Source organism: Aethalodelphis obliquidens, unplaced genomic scaffold (assembly GCF_003676395.1).
Source record: "Aethalodelphis obliquidens isolate GAN/ISIS:26980383/991018 unplaced genomic scaffold, ASM367639v1 scaffold5, whole genome shotgun sequence".
Classification (NCBI taxonomy): Eukaryota; Metazoa; Chordata; class Mammalia; order Artiodactyla; family Delphinidae; genus Aethalodelphis; species Aethalodelphis obliquidens.
In genome coordinates, this window is record NW_020837949.1 from 44439228 (window position 1) to 44461551 (window position 22324).

Consider the following 22324-nt stretch of genomic DNA (forward strand, 5'->3'; position numbering starts at 1 on the left):
TCGTGCCCCGGTCCGGGAAGATCCCGCGTGCCGCGGAGCGGCTGGGCCCGTGAGCCATGGCCGCTGAGCCTGCGCGTCCAGAGCCTGTGCTCTGCAACAGAAGAGGCCACAGCAGTGAGAGGCCCGCGTACTGCAAAAAAAAAAAAAAAAAAAAAAAAACTGGAGGTAGGGTAGGTTTTCATGGTGAGGTAACTCAGCTGCAGGCAGCAGGCATAGCAGGCAGGCAGGGATTTTTAGGAAGATATAGCAATATCCATCCAAGACCTAGATGGAAGGACTGTAACTCAGCAGCTGAACCTTGAATATTGGAAACACTGGAGAGCAAGGCCAAGCCTGCATCTGGGGCTGCTGGGAAGCATCTGGGTTGAGCCATTGTGACAGAGATGAAAGCACAACTCTCATTGGGTAAGGTAGGGTCTTATTGAAGAACACAGGCTCAGAACCTACAGGTCAGTGTATACACAGGAATACGGCTGACTTTCCATTAGATTCTTTGGGAACCTTAAGTCCCATCTCGGCTAGCAAATGGATTGGTTCTAGAGGGCTAATAGAATGAGTGAATATTTGAATGAATGAATGAATGGACATCGTCTTGGTGAGGCTAAGTAAATAGAACTAAATGAATTAGACATATTTAGGGACAGACAGATGCATCGTTGTCACGTAAGTGGTTTTTCTGTGATAATGGATTTATTCTTGGGCAAACCCTCTCGTAGCTTCAGAGGAATAGTGACTGTATTTCGTAACTTGAGTCTTGTCTTCCAAACTGTTTTCAAATGGACAGGAATCTTTGCTATTATAGATGCTAAAAGGCAGCATTTATAATAGAAGAAAAAACTTGAAGTAACCATGAAGTTATATTTGTCTATGTAGCATGAACATCTATTACCAAAGTTCTTATTGAGGTAATGTCTTTTTATTTATTTGATAGCTTAATATTCAACCTTTGTGATGATTGAATAAGACATCTTGTAATGGGGGAAAGAAAGGAATCAGTTTGCTTTATCCATGTATCCTTGCCCCGAAAACATGTATTTAGAGTGGGTTGACTGTAGCTAAAGTGAGAGGTATTATGTTAGGTCTACCATTTTCTTTCACTAGATTCCTCTTATTATCAAACCAGTGTAAGCATCCCTATTTAATACACAAAGAAAAAGCAAGGCGTGTATTGACATTTGGATGTAGATGGATCAAGTTGGATATAGAATTGCTAAATTCTTCCCTGAACTCCTTGTCATAAAGTTTTCCCTTCCAGCCCATGCTTATCCTCACACATGTAATCAGAACAATTACATTTGTTTTGATGTGATAGGTTTTTCCCAGTGATAATCTCTACATTCTCTAAAGTAGACTGTATTTTAATTAAGTTCTTGGCCTTTGATTTCTTTTATAGCTGTTTTGGAGAATTTGTGTAATTGATTTATACTTGGTACAGAACCAACTTTGAACCTGACCTGTAAATCAGATTGGAGCTGCTTAAAAATCATCTGAGTGATTCTGAGACAATCTGTGTTATGTTTATGTGAATTTATGTTAGCTAGTATATACTTTTCTTTGCCTTGGACCGAATTCAGACTCACTGTATGGAGTGTCAGTGAGAAGGAATGAAGATAATTGCTGGTTTAAAAATATAGCTGTTGGACGTAGAGAATGGACTTGAGGACACAGGGAGGGGGAAGGGTAAGCTGGGACGAAGTGAGAGAGTGGCATGGACATATATACACTACCAAATGTAAAATAGCTAGTGGGAAGCAGCCGCATAGCACAGGGAGATCAGCTGGGTGCTTTGTGACCACCTAGAGGGGTGGGATAGGGAGGGTGGGAGGGAGACGCAAGAGGGAGGAGATATGGGGACGTATGTATATGTAGAGCTGATTCACTTTGTTATACAGCAGAAGCTAACACATTATCAAAAACTTATACCCCAATAAAGATGCTAAAAATATATATATGGCTGTTGTAGATTGAACTGGCATACAACCCTGAGACGTAGGCGGAAGGCAGTAAGCTGAAGGGAGATTAATGAAGTGGACTGTGCAGGTTCTTTTTGAAAAACTCTCCTCTTTGTGCTCATGAACAGAGATGGCAAACCAGCATGCAAATGCTGCTCGATAGCCACAGCTGAACTGGTCTTATGAGGCTAGGATTGGAGAACTCCGTGTAAGGATGAATCCTGGTTAGCGCTTGGTCCTTCAAAAGGGGTGCTGATGCCAGCATCCCTTTTGAAATTACTCCAGACTATTCTTGTTTTGACCCCAGACCACAAACCCCAGACTTGATTTGATTATTTGAGCTGCCTTTAAGCCTCAGATCAGCCCCCTGCTTGCCCTAGTCATTCTGGTGTCTTTTGTCTGCTATTTCTCTGTTCATCCACAGTCGCATCTTTAATCTGACACCTGCTGCATCACTCCTGCCCTTCTGACTCCAGACTTTGGCTTTGTCTTTCTGGCCCAATGTTAATTGTTACCTTTAGCCTCCCTCCTTCTACATGACCCCAAGTGGCCACCACTTATTATTCAGGGTGCTTTTTTCCTCAGTCCACTGCCTTATAAAATGGCGCTGGACACAGCTGCTGCACAGCATTGGCTTGTATCCTGGGGATTGCTTTTCTTTTAAGCAGCATTGCAATTTCACTGAAAGATTTTCATTGAACATTCATGTGATTGACTGTGTACAACATAGAGAGGTAAAGTGAAAGTGAAAATAAGGTTTATGAATTTTAAAGAGTGTGGGATAAAGTATAGCCCCAAGTGTATGAATCCTTTAATGACGATGATGATATTGAACCCTTACCACCACCCCTTTTCAGGGGAGAAATCTGAGGTCCAGGATGTTTGTGTCCTCGAATTTATGTGGTAAATCAATAGAGCTGGGAAGACATCCTGGGTCCTGGGCCCTAATGTCTCTTGATCACCAAAACTACAAGTTGAAGTATGAAACACTTGGTCTAGCCAACTACTTGGGGTCATGAAGATAAAAATAAGTCCAACTATGTCAGCAAACAGTGGAGTACTAATCTATGAAACAAATAATCCTCAGCGATTACCTGTTAAACATGTTTGTGTGTGCAAAAAATAAAATGTATTTTGCATATAATTTCTAGCCCACTAACTGCTGTCCTTCTTAAAAACAGCCCTATTGGATGCATCCTGCCATTTTAAAGGGAACTAACTCCCTGTCTCAAAGGCCAAAATATTTTTTTATTATCTATGTTTTAATATACCATGATATGAAAATAGTACTTCCTCTCTCCCAATAAATTTCATTTTAGAAATACATGTTTACCCAAATAGAAAGATATCTGTATGCCAAGTCAAAATATACTGAATACTTCTGGTAATAACAGTGTGGCTATAAGACCATAAGATTAACTAGATTTGAGGTAGAGTTCTTTGTCCTTATCTATTGTTTGAGAATTAATAGGTTTTATTGATTTTTATCCTCCTTTTTATCATGGTGACTTTGTATAGATAACTTTTGGTCTGTTAACATTACTTCTATCTCTGTAGAGTAACCCTTTGCTCCCTGGAAATTAATGGATTTAACATTTGATTCAAAGAAAACTAACCCGTTGAATTTAACACCACCTGCCTTCACAGGGAAAGCGGAGAAGATAAAAGCTCCTGTGGCACCTTGGGTAGAAGGACATGGAGTGGTGGAGGAGAACAAAGGAGTGAAACCAATTTGCTTCCTCAGGCGGCATAGATAACAGGCCTTTATCTTTAAAAGAAGAAGGAATCTCAGTGGCTGGATTGAGATACAGGCACAAGAGTTTTCACTTGTATTACTTAGTTGATTTGAGGGAAAGTTATTTCTCTTTTCTTAGCTTCAGTTTTCCCATCTGTAAAAGGAGCATAATAAAAGTGTAGATGGTTGTGAAAAATGCATAGATGGTTGTGAAAGTTTTCCGTGACATGAGCACATCTGGCTCGTAGGAGGTGAAAGTGATTTATTATTTACTATTTTAGAGGGAACCAAGGGGCGGCGTCGCTGGCTACACACCTCATGGGTGGGAGGAAGTTCCAGGGTGCGTCAGGGAAGCTGACGCAGGAATGGTGTTAGGGAGATTAGCGGCAGGTGCTACCTTCTTTGGCGATGAGCTCGCAGGATGAGGTTTGCTTCCTTAGTTAAGACAACTCATATAAAATACTGTAGTCAATGTGGATGGCTCTGAGGGCCAGCTGAGAGGTTATATGGTTACTCGGCGCCTTGAGATTGTCCTGTTTCTGGGGTTACCCACCAGGCAGAAGGGCCCAGGTAGCACCATAAATACCATAGGGGCCACTCTCTATTTTCAAGGATTAAGTTTCTGTAACGTATATAGATATTAATATTGAAACATCCCAACCATTATTTAATTTTTGTGATTCAGAAGGCACTTTATGATTTAAAGTCATTGTGTTATATCTCTCTCTATATATCTATTATAATAACAGGCACATGCCATAGTGTATTATGTCAGATATTCAGAAGTGATGGTTCACAGAAAACTGGTAATTTTTACCATTACTAGCATTTTATGAGTTCGTATATATATGTGTATAAACTAAATCTCAAATGATAGCCAAAGTCTGTTATCCTTCTCTGAATATATGTAATATATTTTACATATATTTAATATATTTTTAATATATTTTTTAAATTTTTTATTTATATGTATTTAAATGTAAATAAAAAATAAATATACATATAAAAATATATACATATAAATTATACATTTATATGTGTAATAAAAATATGTATTTTATATGTAATATTTTATTTATATGTATTTTTAATACATATTTTTAATACATTTTACATAATATATGATTTTAGATTTAGTAGTTTGATGTGAGTATTCTATTCAAAAATTAGGCTGATTGGGCTTCCCTGGTGGCGCAGTGGTTAAGAATCAGCCTGCCAATTCAGGGAACAAGGGTTCGAGCCCTGGTCCGGGAGGATCCCACGTGCCGCGGAGCAACTAAGCCCCTGCGTCACAACTACTGAGCCTGCGCTCTAGAGCCCGCGAGCCACAACTTCTGAAGCCCACACCCTAGAGCCGTGCTCTGCAACAAGAGAAGCCACCACAATGAGAAGCCCACGCACCGCAACGAAGAGCAGCCCCTACTCGCTGCAACTAGAGAAAGACCGCGTGCAGCGATGAACCCAACACAGCCATAAATAAATAAATAAATAAGTAAAAATTAGGCTGACAAATTGGAAACCAGACTGTCAAGCTAAGCAGAAAGTGCACCTCAACTGTTTTTCGCACCTCAATTGTTGGGTCACTGATAATCACAGATAATTCTCTGGTGTTTGCATGGGCCAGGCACTTTACTCTTCCAAGTGTTTTACTCACTTATTTTTCACAACAGCTGCATGAAACAAGGGCTGTATTTCCCCCTTTGACAGAGGAGTAAACTGAGGCAAATAAGATCAATTAGCTCAAGCTCACCCAGTTTCTAAGCGGTGGAGCTGGGATTGAAACCCAGGCTCTAGAAGCCATGCACTCAGCCACCCATGTAATGCCTCTCAGCTTACAGGCTCCTGAGACAAGATGGGTTCTCTCATTAGATCATAGTATGATCAAATCATATTTATTTGCCGGGGTTTCATCATCCTACCAGCTTTTGAAAAGCCTTTGCTTGGTTTCCTCATCTTCTGGGGTGTGGGGCAGAGCTGGTACGAGGCAGCACCAAGGGAGCAGGGGAGGCGCCACCGAGATTGTTCCTGCCCACAAAAGGCAGGTAGAGGGACAGGGGAGCGAGTGCTGTCAGCGCTTCCAGAGTGGCTCTTCCAAACTGAAAGTGGAAACTAAGTGAACAGAAATGCCACATGGAAAGAAATCTACCTGGAGGATTGTGCAGAGCTAAAAAGGGGGAGGACAGTAAGGGTAAAAATAAAAGAAGAAATCAGGGAAAAGGACCATCTTAAGGGGAAAATGTTAAGCTAAGGGGTGTTCCTGATTTCTGCAGAGGACCCAACTTATTTCTGGCTGCAGTGGAAGTCAACCTGGGCATGTCTTCATTTTTAGGGAAGAATATATATTGCATAGGGATTAAGCATACTCTAGAGCAGTGATTTTTTTTTTTAAGAAGATGTTGGGGGTAGGAGTTTTTTATTAATTAATTTATTTATTTTTGCTGTGTTGGGTCTTCGTTTCTGTGCGAGGGCTTTCTCTAGTTCTGGCAAGCGGAGGCCACTCTTCATCGCGGTGTGCGGGCCTCTCACTATCGCGGCCTCTCTTGTTGCGGAGCACAGGCTCCAGACGCGCAGGCTCAGTAGTTATGGCTCACGGGCCTAGTTGCTCTGCGGCATGTGGGATCCTCCCCGACCAGGGCTCGAACCCGTGTCCCCTGCATTAGCAGGCAGATTCTCAACCACTGCGCCACCAGGGAAGCCCTAGAGCAGTGATTTTTAATCAGAAGTAGTTTTTGTCCCTCAGGGGACACTTGGAGACAGGTGCTACTGTCATCTAGTGGGTAGAGGCCAGAGATACTGTTAAACATCTGACAATGTATAGGCAGCCCTCTATAACAAAGAATTATCTAGCCTACAACGTTAATGGTGCCAATTTTGAGAAACCCTACTCTAGAGCTAGACTTCCTGGTTTCAAGTACTGGCTTTGCCACTTACTATTTGTGTGACTGGGGAAAAGAGTCTGCCTCTGTGCCTCAGTTTCCTCATCTGTAAAATGGGATGATGGTAAGACCCTATTTCATATAAAATAAATAAAGGTACACCTTCATTTTATGGAAGACAAAGCAGTGCCAACAGGGAGATCAGCTCGGTGCTTTGTGACCACCGAGAGGGGTGGGATAGGGAGAGTGGGAGGGAGGGAGAGTGGGAGGGAGGGAGATGCAAGAGGGAGGAGATACGGGGATATATGTATATGTATAGCTGATTCACTTTGTTATAAAGCAGAAACTAACACACCATTGTAAAGCAATTATACCCCAATAAAGATGTTTTAAAATCACACACACACACACACAAAGAATTGCCAAATAAGTCATGATATTCTATGGATTGTACAATGCTTCTCTACTTCAGAGATAATAAATGTGAAAATAAATAAATGTCTTAGAATTGATAACATATGGTATGACCTGTTTAATAGGTTTTTGGAAAGATTAAATGGATGTGTTTTCTTAGTTCTTGGCGCACACGGTGCTATATGAGTTTTAGGGGCAATGGGAATGAAGAAGGGAGGTTTCCTTTTCCTTCTTCCCCCTCAGTTCCCTGTTTGGTGTTAATGAACCTAGGAGAGCCAGTGCCCCGGGACTTTATCTATAACAGAGCATATATTCTGGATCCTGGTTAACAGCTCCAGGCGCAACAAAATAAAAGAGCCAAATATTGAAGCCTTAAGAGAGTCCAGGCAGTTGATGGTCCCAGGTGTGATAGGAAGGGTGGCTGCAGTCATTCCTCAGATGAGAGGGCATGGAGCCTTATTTAGAGAGTCTGGTGGCATGTTTATGGTACTAGAGGATTTCCAAGGAGCTGTGTTTTCCTCTGACAATGATTTGACTAAGTCACTGATAACCAATGTGTAGAAATAGCCATGGTGGCTGAAGCCATTTATTTACCTAGTTATAATTGGATACTGACATCTGAGTAACCATCTAAGAGAATTTAGGTTACATTTTTAAGAAGTTTTCTGTCTTTGGCTCGTTTTCCTATTTCTCAGTGATGATAACCACATTTTTATATTTTAGTGGTTATTCCATTAGGATTCTGGGTGAGAGAGTTATACAATTTGTGGGTGCAAAATACTGTCTTAAAATAGGAAATTCACGTGGGACTTCTGAAGAATGAAAAGCTCTCAAGCAACTGTGCTAAAGTTTTGCATCCTTTCTACCCCAAATATTGCAGTGAAGAATCTGAGAGAGATTTAGCACAAGAGAACTGCCAGCCGAATCAACTCATTCATTCACTCAGTTACTCATTTGGTTGTTTATTCACTTATAGGACATTTGTTAAGCACCTACCATGTGTTCATCACTGGAGTTATAAAGATGAGTAAGAGTTCAGGGTCTTTATTTAAAAATCCACATAGCCGTATCTTGTTCTTTTTTAAATTTTATTTTGCTTTAAAATGGTGATAGGAACTCCTGCTGTTGCTAAGTTTTAAATTGCTTCCAAACCCTGTTTGCTTCTTGAGTAAATTAACTATAAATTAACTATAAATAAATTAACTATAAATTAACTATAATCACTCCAACTCTGCTATGTAAGAGTGCAAAAGAGTAATTGTATCACAGGAAAATGGAGGCAGTAGGAGATGTATATTAAGAAAGTTATTGCAAGGAATAGGATTACTCAGTTCTGGGGGCTGGCTAGGTAAGTCCAAAACCTACAAGGAGGGCAGCCTGGAACTCTCAGACACAGCTGAAGCTGGTGTCCACAGGCAGAATTTATTTTTATTCTGGGAAGCCTCAGTTCTGCTTTTAAGGTTTTCAAACTATCTAATGTAATTTACTTTATTAAGTCAACTGATTATAGACTTTAATCACATTTACAAACTACCTAGATCAGTGTTTGATTGAAAAATTAGGGACTAGCCTAGCCAAGTTGACACATCAAAGAGACCTTCACGGTAATGTTTGAAAGAAATTTGTTTTAAATTGTATATTTAAATGAATAAGCAATAGCCAGAGTATATCCATCCACTATTAATTTTCTAATGGTACTTTGACATTATTACATTATTTGAGTAAGTTAATTGATAGAGTCAATGAAATGAAAAAAGAAGATGCCTTTTTGCATCAGTTTGGTCAGTTTATAAATTAAGTTTTAAAATGTATAACTCATTGTGTCAGCATTTTGAGGACATAGTCTCTGGCTGCCAATATATCTCTTCTTCACGTCAGTTCATTCATTGGATGGCAGTGTTCATAATACTGGGCATGGTCTTTGGGATCTAATTTTAACTTGGGAAATTTACAAATCAAAATTTAAGAATATTCTATCTCAAACTCGAGAAGCTAAATAAGAATATGATCGTGGTGTTTAGTTTATTTTAGTATGTCTTATTCATTTGTTTAGTCATTTGTTAAATCATCCAATCTATATTATTTGTTGAATAATGATTTAAAACACAGGCTCTGGAGTCAGATGCCATCACTTTCTAGGGGTATGACCTCGGAAGAGTTAAACTAAACCTTTTTTTTCCATTGTGAAATAGGAATAATAATATTAGCTACTTCATAGATTTGTTTTGAGAACTAACTGAGGTTATCCTGCAAAGTCAGAGTAGTTACTTCTTCAGGTCATGGAACTGACTTTCAGTCTTTGTATGTCTTGGCGCGGCACAGAGACTGACAAAGTCATACAAACTGACCATTGCAACACACTGTGATGTGCCCATTAGTGGTGGATGTTCAGAGTGTGGTGGAAACACATTGGAATGAGAATCCCTGCGTACTCTTACTGCACAGGGACGTTTTGGCCCTCCACTTGCCACACAGAGAGTGAACCTTAGCATCACCTTCAAAACTTGGCATTGAGATTAATGACATGATAAAAGAGGAACTGTTTCATCAAGAAGCAACAGTTAAAGAAAACGGTATTGAATCTTTGCATGGAAAGTCAGGTCCATTACCTCAAGAACTAAATTTAAAGATCCTAAAGAAATTTCTAGGTTATAGAGCAATATTATGAAATAACTGAATATCACTTTCTTAGGGATTTACCTACTGAGAGTTGTCAAATGACATCAAGATTATACAATAGGTGTCCTGTAATTAAATCACTGTGTGGTTACTGGCTTCATTTTAACTTCATCTTTAAATTATTGTTTTACATCTTTCTCTCTTCCCTACCCCGCTTTTCCCCTTGCACTCATCTATTTTTTTCATAAGGTTTTATTTTGCTCTAGTTATTTGGCTGTATATAAATACTTCTTACTTGTAGGAATAATTTTCACCTGTTCCCCGGTGATTTCTGATATTGAAAGTAGTAAATGACTCTGTCAAGTATATTTTCAAAGAACTTGTGCACAGAGACGTTAACTCACTTTATGAATGCCTTTGTATAAGAGATATTTTCCAGCTATGTATAATAAATCTGCTTATATCTTTGGGATGTTTTTTCACATTCATAGTTTTTATTGTTTTTTATTAGATTAATTTTTACCCTAAAATAAATTGCCTGCCAATGAGTTGCAATACATTAATTTTCAATGAAGAATGAAATGAAAGGGAGGAATATAAAATTATAAATAGATGTATAAATGGCATTATTCTAACGACAGGAGGCTTAACATAGTCTAGTTTGTGGGACATGTGATTACATTCCCATCGTCATTCACAGGCTAAACAGCCTCACAATAGTTCATATAACCCTTTTCATTAGGCTTGTGTTCCATAAAATGGGACTCAAACACCTGCTTCCCATAAAGTTTTACAGGTTCAAATTTATTAAATACCTTTTATGCTTGCCGACTTTTCTCGGTGCTAGTCTCTGTATAGAAGGAGTTGTGAGTCACAGTCAACCCTATCTATGGAGGCCTGTATGGTTTGGGAAGGGAAGAATTGTGCACAGGAATGCAGATGAGGCTAGATTCCCATATAATATTACTAGGATGCCACTTTTCTTGCTCTTTACTTCCTTGGAAAAAGATATTTATCTTGCTTTTACCTGTAGGCTCAGAACTTCTCACTCTCTGAGGTTATTTTTGACTACACACACACACACACACACACACACACACACACACATTCATGACATTCGTGACGTATCTATTAGGAGGTGGTTGGCTCACTCTCAAAATCTATTCTTGCTCTTCAGTTTAGCCCTCTCTCATTCTTTTAAAATTCTGCCTTGCAGCATAGTTATTTATATACCTAGCAGAGTACCTAGCACAAAGTATACACACACATGCACACACAGCAGCTACTGAGGGTTTAAAAGCACTGTGCTAAACTCTCTACATAAGTTATTTTATGTAATTATCACCTAACCTATGACACAGATACTCTTGTCATCCCTATTTTACCAAAGAAGAAATGGAAATATTGGGAATTTGAAAAACTTTGTTCAGGGTTATACAACTAGTAAATGGAAAAGCTAGGCTTTGGATCAGAAGGCTTTATACTCCGAACACCACATGCTGGACTGCTGGACTATCCTTTCTCTTGTTCACTCACTGGTGCATGAGTCAACGCTTGTCTCCAACACTCAACTGGAAGCTTCTAGCATCTTTTCTCTCTATAGCCTATATGGCACCTGCCATGGACTTGGCAACAACAAATACTGTTGACCCAACAGTACACTTGGCCAAGGGCATGGCGATTTCTGATCTACACATCTTCCTATATCAGGGCCAACCAAAAGAAAGTGCATTTCACTGTACAGCTAATAGATTTAAAGCAAAGGCAAAGACAGCATTCACAGATTGATTGCCATCCGAGTAAAAACTTATATACTGTAATATAAAAAGTTAACATGCTCTTAGGAATTATTAAGAGAAGTTGACATTTGAGAGATAATAACTAATTAGAAACTCTTGATACTAACACTTTGAAAAGAGCCTGAAGAAACTAGAAGATTTGTATAAGAATGAGTGAGATGATTAAGGCTGTTAAATGTGGTATTTGTGAAGAAATGACTTGAGAATATTTAACATAAACATTAAAGAAGGTTATGGTTACATAATGACTTCAAATATAAGAAGATTTAAAAAGAAACTGATCCATTTTGTATTCAATTTACACCCAAGAGAAAAATGTACTTAAAGTAAAATGTTTGGTTTCACATTTATTATTCATCCAACATAATTTACTTAATGTCCACTGTGATCAACCACAAAGGCTTTAAAAGAAGATAAAAATTTGTACACATTAAGTTATATGGTTGCAACTGTCCGTTGACGTGGCAAAATGTTTCCTGGCTCTAAAGTGTAGACGGAAGTTATTTTACAGATCCTTGCATAGCATAATTTTGCAAGAAAAGGCATAACCTTTTCAATAGACATTTTTTTTAAACATCTTTATTGGAGTATAATTGCTTTACAATGGTGTGTTAGTTTCTGCTTTATAACAAAGTGAATCAGCTATACATATATATATATCCCCATATCTCCTCCCTCTTGCATCTCCCTCCCACCCTCCCTATCCCGCCCCTCTAGGTGGTCACAAAGCACTGAGCTGATCTCCCTGTGCTATGCGGCTGCTTCCCACTAGCTAGCTATTTTACATTTGGTAGTGTATATATGTACATGGCACTGTCTCACTTTGTCCCAGCTTACCCTTCCCCCTACCCGTGTTCTCAAGTCCATTCTCTAGTAGGTCTGCGTCTTTATTCCCGTATTGCCCCTAGGTTCTTCATGACCATTTTTTTTTTTTTAGATTCCATATATATGTGTTAGCATATGGTATTTGTTTTTCTCTTTCTGACTTACTTCACTCTGTATGACAGACTCTAGGTCCATCCACCTCACTACAAATAACTCAATTTCGTTTTTATTATGGCTGAGTAATATCCCATTGTATATATGTGCCACATCTTCTTTATCCATTCATCTGTTGATGGACACTTAGGTTGATTCCATGTCCTGGCTATTGTAAATAGAGCTGCAGTGAACATTGTGGTACATGACTCTTTTTGAATTATGGTTTTCAGGGTATATGCCCAGTAGTGGGCATATACCCTGAAAACCATAATTAAGGGAAGGCACTGCATTGTCCCCCTTTGTATTCCTGGAGCCTATCACAGTATCTGCATTCAGAGAGCACTCAATGTTGAAGGCATGTTTCAAGTACCACAATGTTAATTATAGAAACAAACAGATCTCCAGAAAAATATTCAGATGGCATCATTGGGTGACATTAAAACGTAAGCCTGAAATCCCATTTGGAGGAGTTGTTTCAATTTACTTTCTATGGCATTTAGGTAAGTGGCAGGGATGGGAGTGACAGAGGAAACAGGTGTGTATAAATACACAAAGACACCTTTGCCTTACAAATACACAGACGTGATGTACTGAGATGGTGATTTTTTTTTATTCAAATGAGTTTTTAGGACACATGATTCATTGGGACATGTACGGGAAGTTCTGTAAAGGATCCAGTTCCCTTTGACATTCTTTCAAACTAACAAAGCCTGTCTGAGACAACAGCTGTTGGTGGCCACACTGGCATTTTAGGAGCTGCTTATCCATTCTCAGGAGGAATAACCTTGGGCAGAATGGACAGATATAAGAAAGTTTGTTTCATGACTCTTTATTCCAGTTTATTTTTGCTTGTTCTTTTCTGATTTCATTCCAGCTCAGCAAATGTATGGGCTCTCAAGGCATGGTGTTGAAGGGTTTTTGGGACCTCACTTGGGTAGGGAATAATGCCGAGTCCATTGTAGGGCAGTTTCCTAAGTTAAGAAGTTGAGTCCAAAGGTTGCTTCCTAATAAAGTCAACCCCGTTGGTCCTAGAAATTATCTTTGTGGGAAAAAAAGAAGACTTTGTCTCTTCCACTCCAACAACCTTCCAAGTTCCAAAATACAGTGTGTGGGTCTTGCCTCACTTAGTTTCTCTCTTCCAACACTTTTCTACATCCCAAATAATGACATAGTTTCCAAGCACCTCAGCGTCCATCCAGGACTTGCTCCAGACCTGAGGGCACTAGGAACCGAAGTGATGCAGCGTTTTATCATATGCCTTGTAGCAAAGAAGCCTAGAGAAAGCAAAGAGTTTATGTGGAGAAATGAAAGTTTCGTGTAAAGATGCAACGGCTCATCCACAATGAAATTATACACTCTCTTCAGAGAAAGACATCTTGCCAAAGTTTGAAAGTGTAAGCTATTCCTAAAATGGTGTTGTGCTTCTATGCTGGAACTCTTATCTGGCAACCACAGTGACAGAAATGGATGGAGTGCTGGAAACTATGAACGTTCACTCAGAAGAGAAACTCTATTATTATTTTTGTTGTATTACATGTTTCCCTTCTCCCTCCCTCCCTCCCTCCCTCCCTTCCTTTAGGTACCCAGACCAAAAATCCTTTTGAATAGTATTAAAAAGCTAGATGTACAGACTGCAACTTACTGTGGGACCTGTCCTTGGGGACATTGGCCTTTTAGGTAAATGAATTCACATAGAAAAACATCCAATCTTTACTAGGAAGACAAAGGAAGGCATCTGAGCCTTCCTGCTTAGCTAATCTTCTTCAAATTTAACAAAAATACTTTGTAGTATGGGTATGAAGGATCTTGGCTATTTTTATACAACCCTTCTTAAGATGGATTGAGATCTAGGGCAAACCTGCAGTCTGATGGCTTGAGATCCAGGGCAAACCTGTACTAGGGAAGGGTGCCTCCTTATTCCCAAAACTTTAGGACATTTTTCAGTTTTTGAGACTAGTTGGTGACTAGTGGTGAAAGGCTAATTTGAAAGTCTTCTGCCCACAAAGCAGCAATTTTACCAAGAGGTAGATGGTAGGTGGCAGAGTGGGGTGAGGGTCAAGGCAGGATGTTCCAAGGAGGATAAAGGATTGGAGGATAGGAGAGACTGAGGGGCCATTGGAGCAGCACCCATCTGAGTGATGCCCTAGAGCTCAACAATGTTTGAAAATAGGGACATCTGGAATTTCCTAGGGTTTGTGTGGCAGCTACATAGAGCAGAAAGCTGGCAGCTGTGTGGACAGGGACAGCTGTAGCTTATACCTGTGATAGGTGCCAGTCCAAATAGGAGCTGGGTATATAAGAAGTTGGTCACTTTTTAAAAAAAACGTTCCTATAGTCTTTTTATTGTCATGTTTTGTTTCTTTTTCATTTCTTCTCTCTCAATATGTTCACTTATATTACATTATGATTTCAGCTTTCACCTTCGTTTCAAAGATCTGTTTTTCTGAATTTTATTGAACACAAAGCAGACGCTCCCTAAAATTTACTTGTGTTTCCTTTAGTGAATCTTCTTTTGAAAAGTGAGTCCTTCCTCTGCATTTTGAAGACTATTCTCCACTTTCTTTATTGCTGCATCTTTCTGCAGATATATTTTTTTCCTGTTTAGTTGTCCTTGAATAAAGAGAGGTGAATGTTGCTGGGTGTTTTCCATAAACTCTGTGGATGTGTTGTCCTAGGCTACCTTCATGTCTGCCAGGGTGTTCGTGGATCTTCTGCTCATCTCATTAACTAGAGAGACGGGAGTAGAAGTGAATTTCTAGTATGTCTTATGCATCCCGAAAGTACTTTATTCTGTGTCATTTCATCTCTGGCTTTGTCGAAGCCACTGGGCTAGGGGTTTGCTTCTGTTTATAGCTTTCTGTTAGGTCAGACTTTTGCACTGGATAAATAAATGTGGCTGTGCCTAATGTCTGTCAGGCACTACTGGTGACTACATCTCGGGAAAGCCCCACACTGCTGATTTTTCTGCTAATTATGGCATAAAGTCTGGGACTTCCCGGGGGAGATGATTTTCAGCTGCTGATCTGAACTGCTGAGTGGGAATCCAAATGATGCTTTCCCCGAGAGCACTACTCCTGCTCTGGCCTAAGGTCCTGGATGACATATTGCAGAATGATATGAGGCTCTTCACAACTCAGTTCCCCCAATATTGTGCTTTCCCTGGAGTGGGACTTGTTCATAGTAATGGCTATAAAGTGATATTCCATATAATGTTCTTAATAATTTCAATTGTTTTCTGAATGATTATAATTAGTTTTTAGTCCATAAAAGTGACATAGGAAGCATTTACACTAGGAATAGGAGCTTTTCTTAGGAAAAGAAGATGTATCAGCCATTTTCATGTGTAGTTGTCCTTGTATAGTTAGCATTATATTTCATCTACCATTCATTTTTAATCTTTTTAAGCTACTTTTCCGTGTTGTTAAGGTTGGCTTTGTTAAATCTTGGTCATGAGTCAATTTATTTATTTTTAACATCTTTATTGGAGTATAATTACTTTACAATGGTGTGTTAGTTTGTGCTTTATAACAGAGTGAATCAGTTATACATATACATATGTGCCCATATCTCTTCCCTCTTGCATCTCCCTCCCACCCTCCCTATCCCACCCCTCTAGGTGGTCACAAAGCACCGAGCTGATCTCCCTGTGCTATGTGGCTGCTTCCCACTAGCTATCTATTTTACGTTTGGTAGTGTATATATGTCCATGCCACTCTCTCACTTTGTCCCAGATTACCCTTCCCCCTCCCTGTATCCTCAAGTCCATTCTCTAGTAGTTCTGCATCTTTATTCCGTCTTGCCCCTAGGTTCTTCTGATCTTTTTTTCTTTCTTTCTTTCTTTTTTTTTAGATTCCATACATATGTGTTAACATACGGTATTTGTTTTTCTCTTTCTGACTTACTTCACTCTGTCTGACAGTCTCTAGGTCCATCCACCTCACTACAAATAACTCAGTTTCGTTCCTTTTTATGGCTGAGTAACATTCCATTGTATATATGTGCCACATCTTCTCTATCCATTCATCTGTTGATGGAAACTTAGGTTGCTTCCATGTCCTGGCTATTGTAAATAGAGCTGCAATGAACATTGTGGTACATGACTCTTTTTGAATTACGGTTTTCTCAGGGTATATGCCCAGTAGTGGGATTGCTGGGTCGTATGGTAGTTCTATTTTTAGTTTTTAAGGAAAATCCACACTGTTCTCCATAGAGGCTGTATCAATTTACATTCCCACCAACAGTGCAAGAGGCTTCCCTTTTCTCCACACCCTCTCCAGTATTTATTGTTTGTAGATTTTTTCATGATGGCCATTCTAACTGGTGTGAGATGATACCTCATTGTAGTTTTGATTTGCATTTCTCTAATGCTTAGTGATGTTGAGCATCCTTTCATGTGTTTGTTGGCAATCTGTATATCTTCTTTGGAGAAATGTCTGTTTAGGTCTTCTGCCCATTTTTGGATTGGGTTGTTTGTTTTTTGGATATTGAGCTGCATGAGTTGCTTGTATGTTTTGGCGATTAATCCTTTGTCAGTTGCTTCATTTGCAAATATTTTCTCCCATTCTGATGGTTGTCTTTTCGTCTTGTTTATGGTTTCCTTTGCTGTGCAAAAGATTTAAGTTTCCTTAGGTCCCATTTGTTTATTTTTGTTTTTATTTCCATTTCTCTAGGAGGTGGGTCAAAAAGGATCTTGCTGTGATTTATGTCATAGAGTGTTCTGCCTATGTTTCCTCTAAGAGTTTGATAGCGTCTGGCCTTACATTTAGGTCTTTAATACATTTTGAGTTTATTTTTGTATATGGTGTTAGGGAGCGTTCTAATTTCATTTTTCTACATGTAGCTGTCCAGTTTTCCCAGCACCACTTATTGAAGAGGCTGTCTTTTCTCCACTGTATATTCTTGCCTCCTTTATCAAAGACCCCATGTGCGTGGGTTTATCTCTGGGCTTTCTATCCTGTCCCATTGATCTATATTTCTGTTTTTGTGCCAGTACCATACTGTCCTGATTACTGTAGCTTTCTAGTATAGTCTGAAGTCAGGGAGCCTGATTCCTCCAGCTCCATTTTTCATTCTCAAGATTGCTTTGGCTATTCGGGGTCTTTTTGTGTTTCTATACAAATTGTGAACTTTTTTGTTCTAGTTCTATGAAAAATGCCAGTGGTAGTTTGATAGGGATTGCATTGAATCTGCAGATTGCTTTGGGTAGTAGAGGCATTTTCACAATGTTGATACTTCAAATCCAAGAACATGGTATATCTCTCCATCTATTTATATCATCTTTAGTGTCTTTCATCAGTGTCTTATAATTTTCTGCATACAGGTCTTTTGTCTCCTTAGGTAGGTTTATTCCTAGATATCTTATTCTTTTGGTTGCAGTGGTAAATGGGAGTGTTTTCTTAATTTCACTTTCAGATTTTTCATCATTAATGTATAGGAGTGCAAGAGATTTCTGTGCATAAATTTTGTATCCTGCTACTTTACCAAATTCATTGATTAGCTCTAGTAGTTTTCTGGTAGCATCTTTAGGATTCTCTATGTATAGTATCATGTCATCTGCAAACAGTAACAGCTTTACTTCTTCTTTTCCGATTTGGATTCCTTTTATTTCTTTCTCTTCTCTGATTGCTGTGTCTAAAATTTCCAAAACTATGTTGAATAAGAGTGGTGAGAGTGGGCAACCTTGTCTTGTTCCTGATCTTAGTGGAAATGGTTTCAGTTTTTCACCATTGAGGACGATGTTGGCTGTGGGTTTGTCATAATGGCCTTTATTATGTTGAGGAAAGTTCACTCTATGCCTACTTTCTGGAGGGTTTTTATCATAAATGGGTGTTGAATTTTATCAAAAGCTTTTTCTGCATCTATTGAGATGATCATATGTTTTTTCTCCTTCAGTTTGTTAATATGGTGTATCACGTTGATTGATTTATATATATTGAAGAATCCTTGCATTCCTGGGATAAACCCCACTTGATCATAGTGCATGATCCTTTTAATGTGCTGTTGGATTCTGTTTGCTAGTATTTTGTTGAGGATTTTTGCATCTATGTTCATCAGTGATATTGGCCTGTAGTTTTCTTTCTTTGTGACATCTTTGTCTGGTTTTGGTTTCAGGGTGATGGTGGCCTCACAGAATGAGTATGGGAGTGTTCCTCCCTCTGGTATATTTTGGAAGAGTTTGAGAAGGATAGGTTTTAGCTCTTCTCTAAATGTTTGATAGAATTCGCCTGTGAAGCCATCTGGTCCTGGGCTTTTGTTTGTTGGAAGATTTTTAATCACAGTTTCAATTTCAGTGCTTGTGATTGGTCTGTTCATATTTTCTATTTTTTCCTGGTTCAGTGTCAGAAGGTTGTGCATTTCTAAGAATTTGTCCATTTCTTCCAGGTTGTCCATTTTATTGGCATAGAGTTGCTTGGAGTAATCTCTCATGATCCTTTGTATTTCTGCAGTGTCAGTTGTTACTTCTCCTTTTTCATTTCTAATTCTATTGATTTGAGTCTTCTCCCTTTTTTTCTTGATAAGTCTGGCTAATGGTTTATCAATTTTGTTTATGTTCTCAAAGAACCAGCTTTTAGTTTTATTAATCTTTGCTATTGTTCCCTTCATTTCTTTTTCATTTATTTCTGATCTGATCTTTATGATTTCTTTCCTTCTGCTAACTTTGGGTTTTTTTTGTTCTTCTTTCTCTAATTGCTTTAGGTGTAAGATTAGGTTATTTATTTGAGATGTTTCTTGTTTCTTAAGGTAGGCTTGTATAGCTATAAACTTCCCTTTTAGAACTGCTTTTGCTACATTCCATAGGTTTTGGGTCATTGTGTTTTCATTGTCATTTGTTGTAGGTATTTTTTGATTTCCTCTTTGATTTCTTCAGTGATCTCTTGGTTATTAAGTAGTGTGTTGTTTAGCCTCCATGTGTTTGTATTTCTTACAGATTTTTTTCTGTAACTGATATCTAGTCTCATAGCATTGTGGTCAGAAAAGATCCTTGATACGATTTCAATTTTCTTAAATTTACTAAGGCTTGATTTGTGACCCAAGATATGATCTATCCTGGAGAATGTTCCATGAGCACTTGAGAAGAATGTGTATTCTGTTGTTTTTGGATGGAATGTCCTATAAATATCAATTAAGTCCATCTTGTTTAATGTATCATTTAAAGCTTGTGTTTCCTTATTTATTTTCATGTTGGATGATCTGTCCATTGGTGAAAGTGGGGCATTACAGTCCCCTACTATGATTGTGTTACTGTCGATTTCCCCTTTTATGGCTGTTAGTATTTGCCTTATATATTGAGGTGCTCCTATGTTGGGTGCATAAATATTTACAGTTGTTATATCTTCTTTTTGGATTGATCCCTTGATCATTATGTAGTGTCCTTATTTGTCTCTTATAATAGTCTTTGTTTCAAAGTCTATTTTATCTGTTATGAGAATTGCTACTCCAGCTTTCTTTTGATTTCCATTTGCATGGAATATCTTATTCCATCCCCTCAGTTTCAGTCTCTATGTGTCCCTGTGTCTGAAGTGGGTCTCTTGTAGACAGCATATATATGGGTCTTGTTTTTGTATCCATTCAGCCAGTCTATGTCTTTTGGTTGGAGCATTTAATCCATTTATGTTTAAGGTTATCAATATGTATGTTCCTATTACCGTTTTCTTAATTGTTTTGGCTTTATTATTGTAGGTCTTTTCCTTCTCTCATGTTTCCTGCTTAGAGAAGTTCCTTTAGCATTTGTTGTAAAGCTGGTTTGGTGGTGCTGAATTCTCTTAACTTTTGCTTGTCTGTAAAGGTTTTAATTTCTCTGTCAAATGTGAATGAGACCCTTGCTGGGTGGAGTATTCTTGGTTGTAGGTTTTTCTCTTTCATCACTTTAAATATGTCCTGCCACTCCCTTCTTGCTTGCAGAGTTTCTGCTGAAAGATCAGCTGTTAACCTTATGTGGATTCCCTTGTACATTATTTGTTGTTTTTCCCTTGCTGTTTTTAATTCTTTCCTTTGTATTTAATTTTTGATAGTTTGATTAATATGTGTCTCGGTGTGTTTCTCCTTGGTTTTATCCTGTATGGGACTCTCTGTGCTTCCTGGACTTGATTAACTATTTCCTTTCCCATATTAGGGAAGTTTTCAACTACAATCTCTTCAAATATTTTCTCAGTCCCTTTCTTTTTCTGTTCTTCTTCTGGGACCCCTATAATTCGAATGTTGGTGTATCTGATGTTGTCCCAGAGGTCTCTGAGGCTGTCCTCAATTCTTTTCATTCTTTTTTCTTTATTCTGCTCTGCAGTAGTTATTTCCACTATTTTATCTTCCAGGTCACTTATCCGTTCTTCTACCTCAGTTATTCTGCTATTGATCCCATCTAGAGTATTTTTAATTTCATTTATTGTGTTCTTCATCGTTGTTTGTTTCATCTTTAGTTCTTCTAGGTCCTTGTTAAATGTTTCTTGCATTTTGTCTACTCTATTTCCAAGATTTTGGATCATCTTTATTATCATTATTCTGAATTCTTTTTCAGGTAGACTGCCTATTTCCTCTTCATTTGTTAGGTCTGGTGGGTTTTTATCTTGCTCCTTCATCTGCTGTGTGTTTTTCTGTCTTCTCATTTTGCTTATCTTACTGTGTTTGGGGTCTCCTTTTTGCAGGCTGCAGGTTCATAGTTCCCGTTGTTTTTGGTGTCTGTCCCCAGTGGCCAAGGTTGGTTCAGTGGGTTGTGTAGGCTTACTGGTGGAGGGGACTAGTGCCTGTGTTCTGGTGGATGAGGCTGGGTCTTGTCTTTCTGGTGGGCAGGTCTACGTCTGGTGGTGTTTTTTCGGTGTCTGTGGCCTTATTATGATTTTACGCAGCCTCTGTGCTCATGGATGGGGTTGTGTTCCTGTCTTGCTAGTTGTTTGGCACAGGGTGTCCTGCACTATAGCTTGCTGGTCATTGAGTGGAGCTGGGTCTTGGCGTTGAGATGGAGATCTCTGGGAGATTTTCACCGTTTGATATTACGTGGAGCTGGGAGGTCTCTTGTGGACCAGTATCCTGAACTTGGCTCTCCCACCTCAGTGCCACAGCCCTGATGCCTGGCTGGAGCACTAAGAACGTGTCCTCCATATGGCTCAGAATGAAAGGGAGAGAAGAAAGAAAAGAAAGAAAGAAAGAGAGAGAGAGAGAGAAAGAGGAAGGAAGGAAGGAAGGAAGGAAAGAAGAAGGTAAAATAAAATAAAGTAAAATAAAGTTATTAAAATAAAAAATAATTATTAAGAAAAAAATTTTTTTAAGTAATAAAAAAAAATGGACAGACAGAACCCTAGGACAAATGGTAAAAGCAAAGCTATACAGACAAAATCACACACAGAAGCATACACATACACACTCACAAAAAGAGAAGTAGGGAAATATATATATATATAGTTGCTCCCAAAGTCCACCTCCTCAATTTGGGATAATTCATTGTCTATTCAGGTATTCCACTGATGCAGGGTACATCAAGTTGACTGTGGAGATTTAATCCGCTGCTCCTGAGGCTGCTGGGAGAGATTTCCCTTTCTCTTCTTTGTTTGCACAGCTCCCGGGGTTCAGCTTTGGATTTGGCCCTATTTCTGCGTGTAGGTCGCCTGAGGGCGTCTGTTCTTCGCTCAGACAGGACGGGGTTAAAGGAGCCGCTGACTTGGGGGCTCTGGCTCACTCAGGCCAGGGGAAGGGAGGGGTACGGATGCGAGGCGAGCCTGCGCGGCAGAGGCCGGCGTGACTTTGCACCAGCCTAAGGCACGCTGTGCGTTCTCCCGGGGAAGTTGTCCCTGGATCCCGGAACCCTGGCAGTGGCGGGCTGCACAGGCTCCCTGGAAGGGAGGTGTGGAGAGTGACCTGTGCTCGCACACAGGCTTCTTGGTGGCGGCAGGAGCAGCCTTAGCATCTCACGCCCGTCTCTGGGATCCGCGCTGGTAGCCGCGGCTTGCGCCCGTCTCT

At 39.3% G+C, this 22324-nt stretch overlaps 1 protein-coding gene across 8 annotated transcripts in view; it reads left to right on the forward strand.

Annotated features, from left to right (window-relative positions):
- PDE1C (phosphodiesterase 1C) overlaps positions 1 to 22324 on the forward strand; it is a 476007-nt gene that overhangs the window by 339715 nt on the left and 113968 nt on the right. The window lies entirely within an intron of this gene.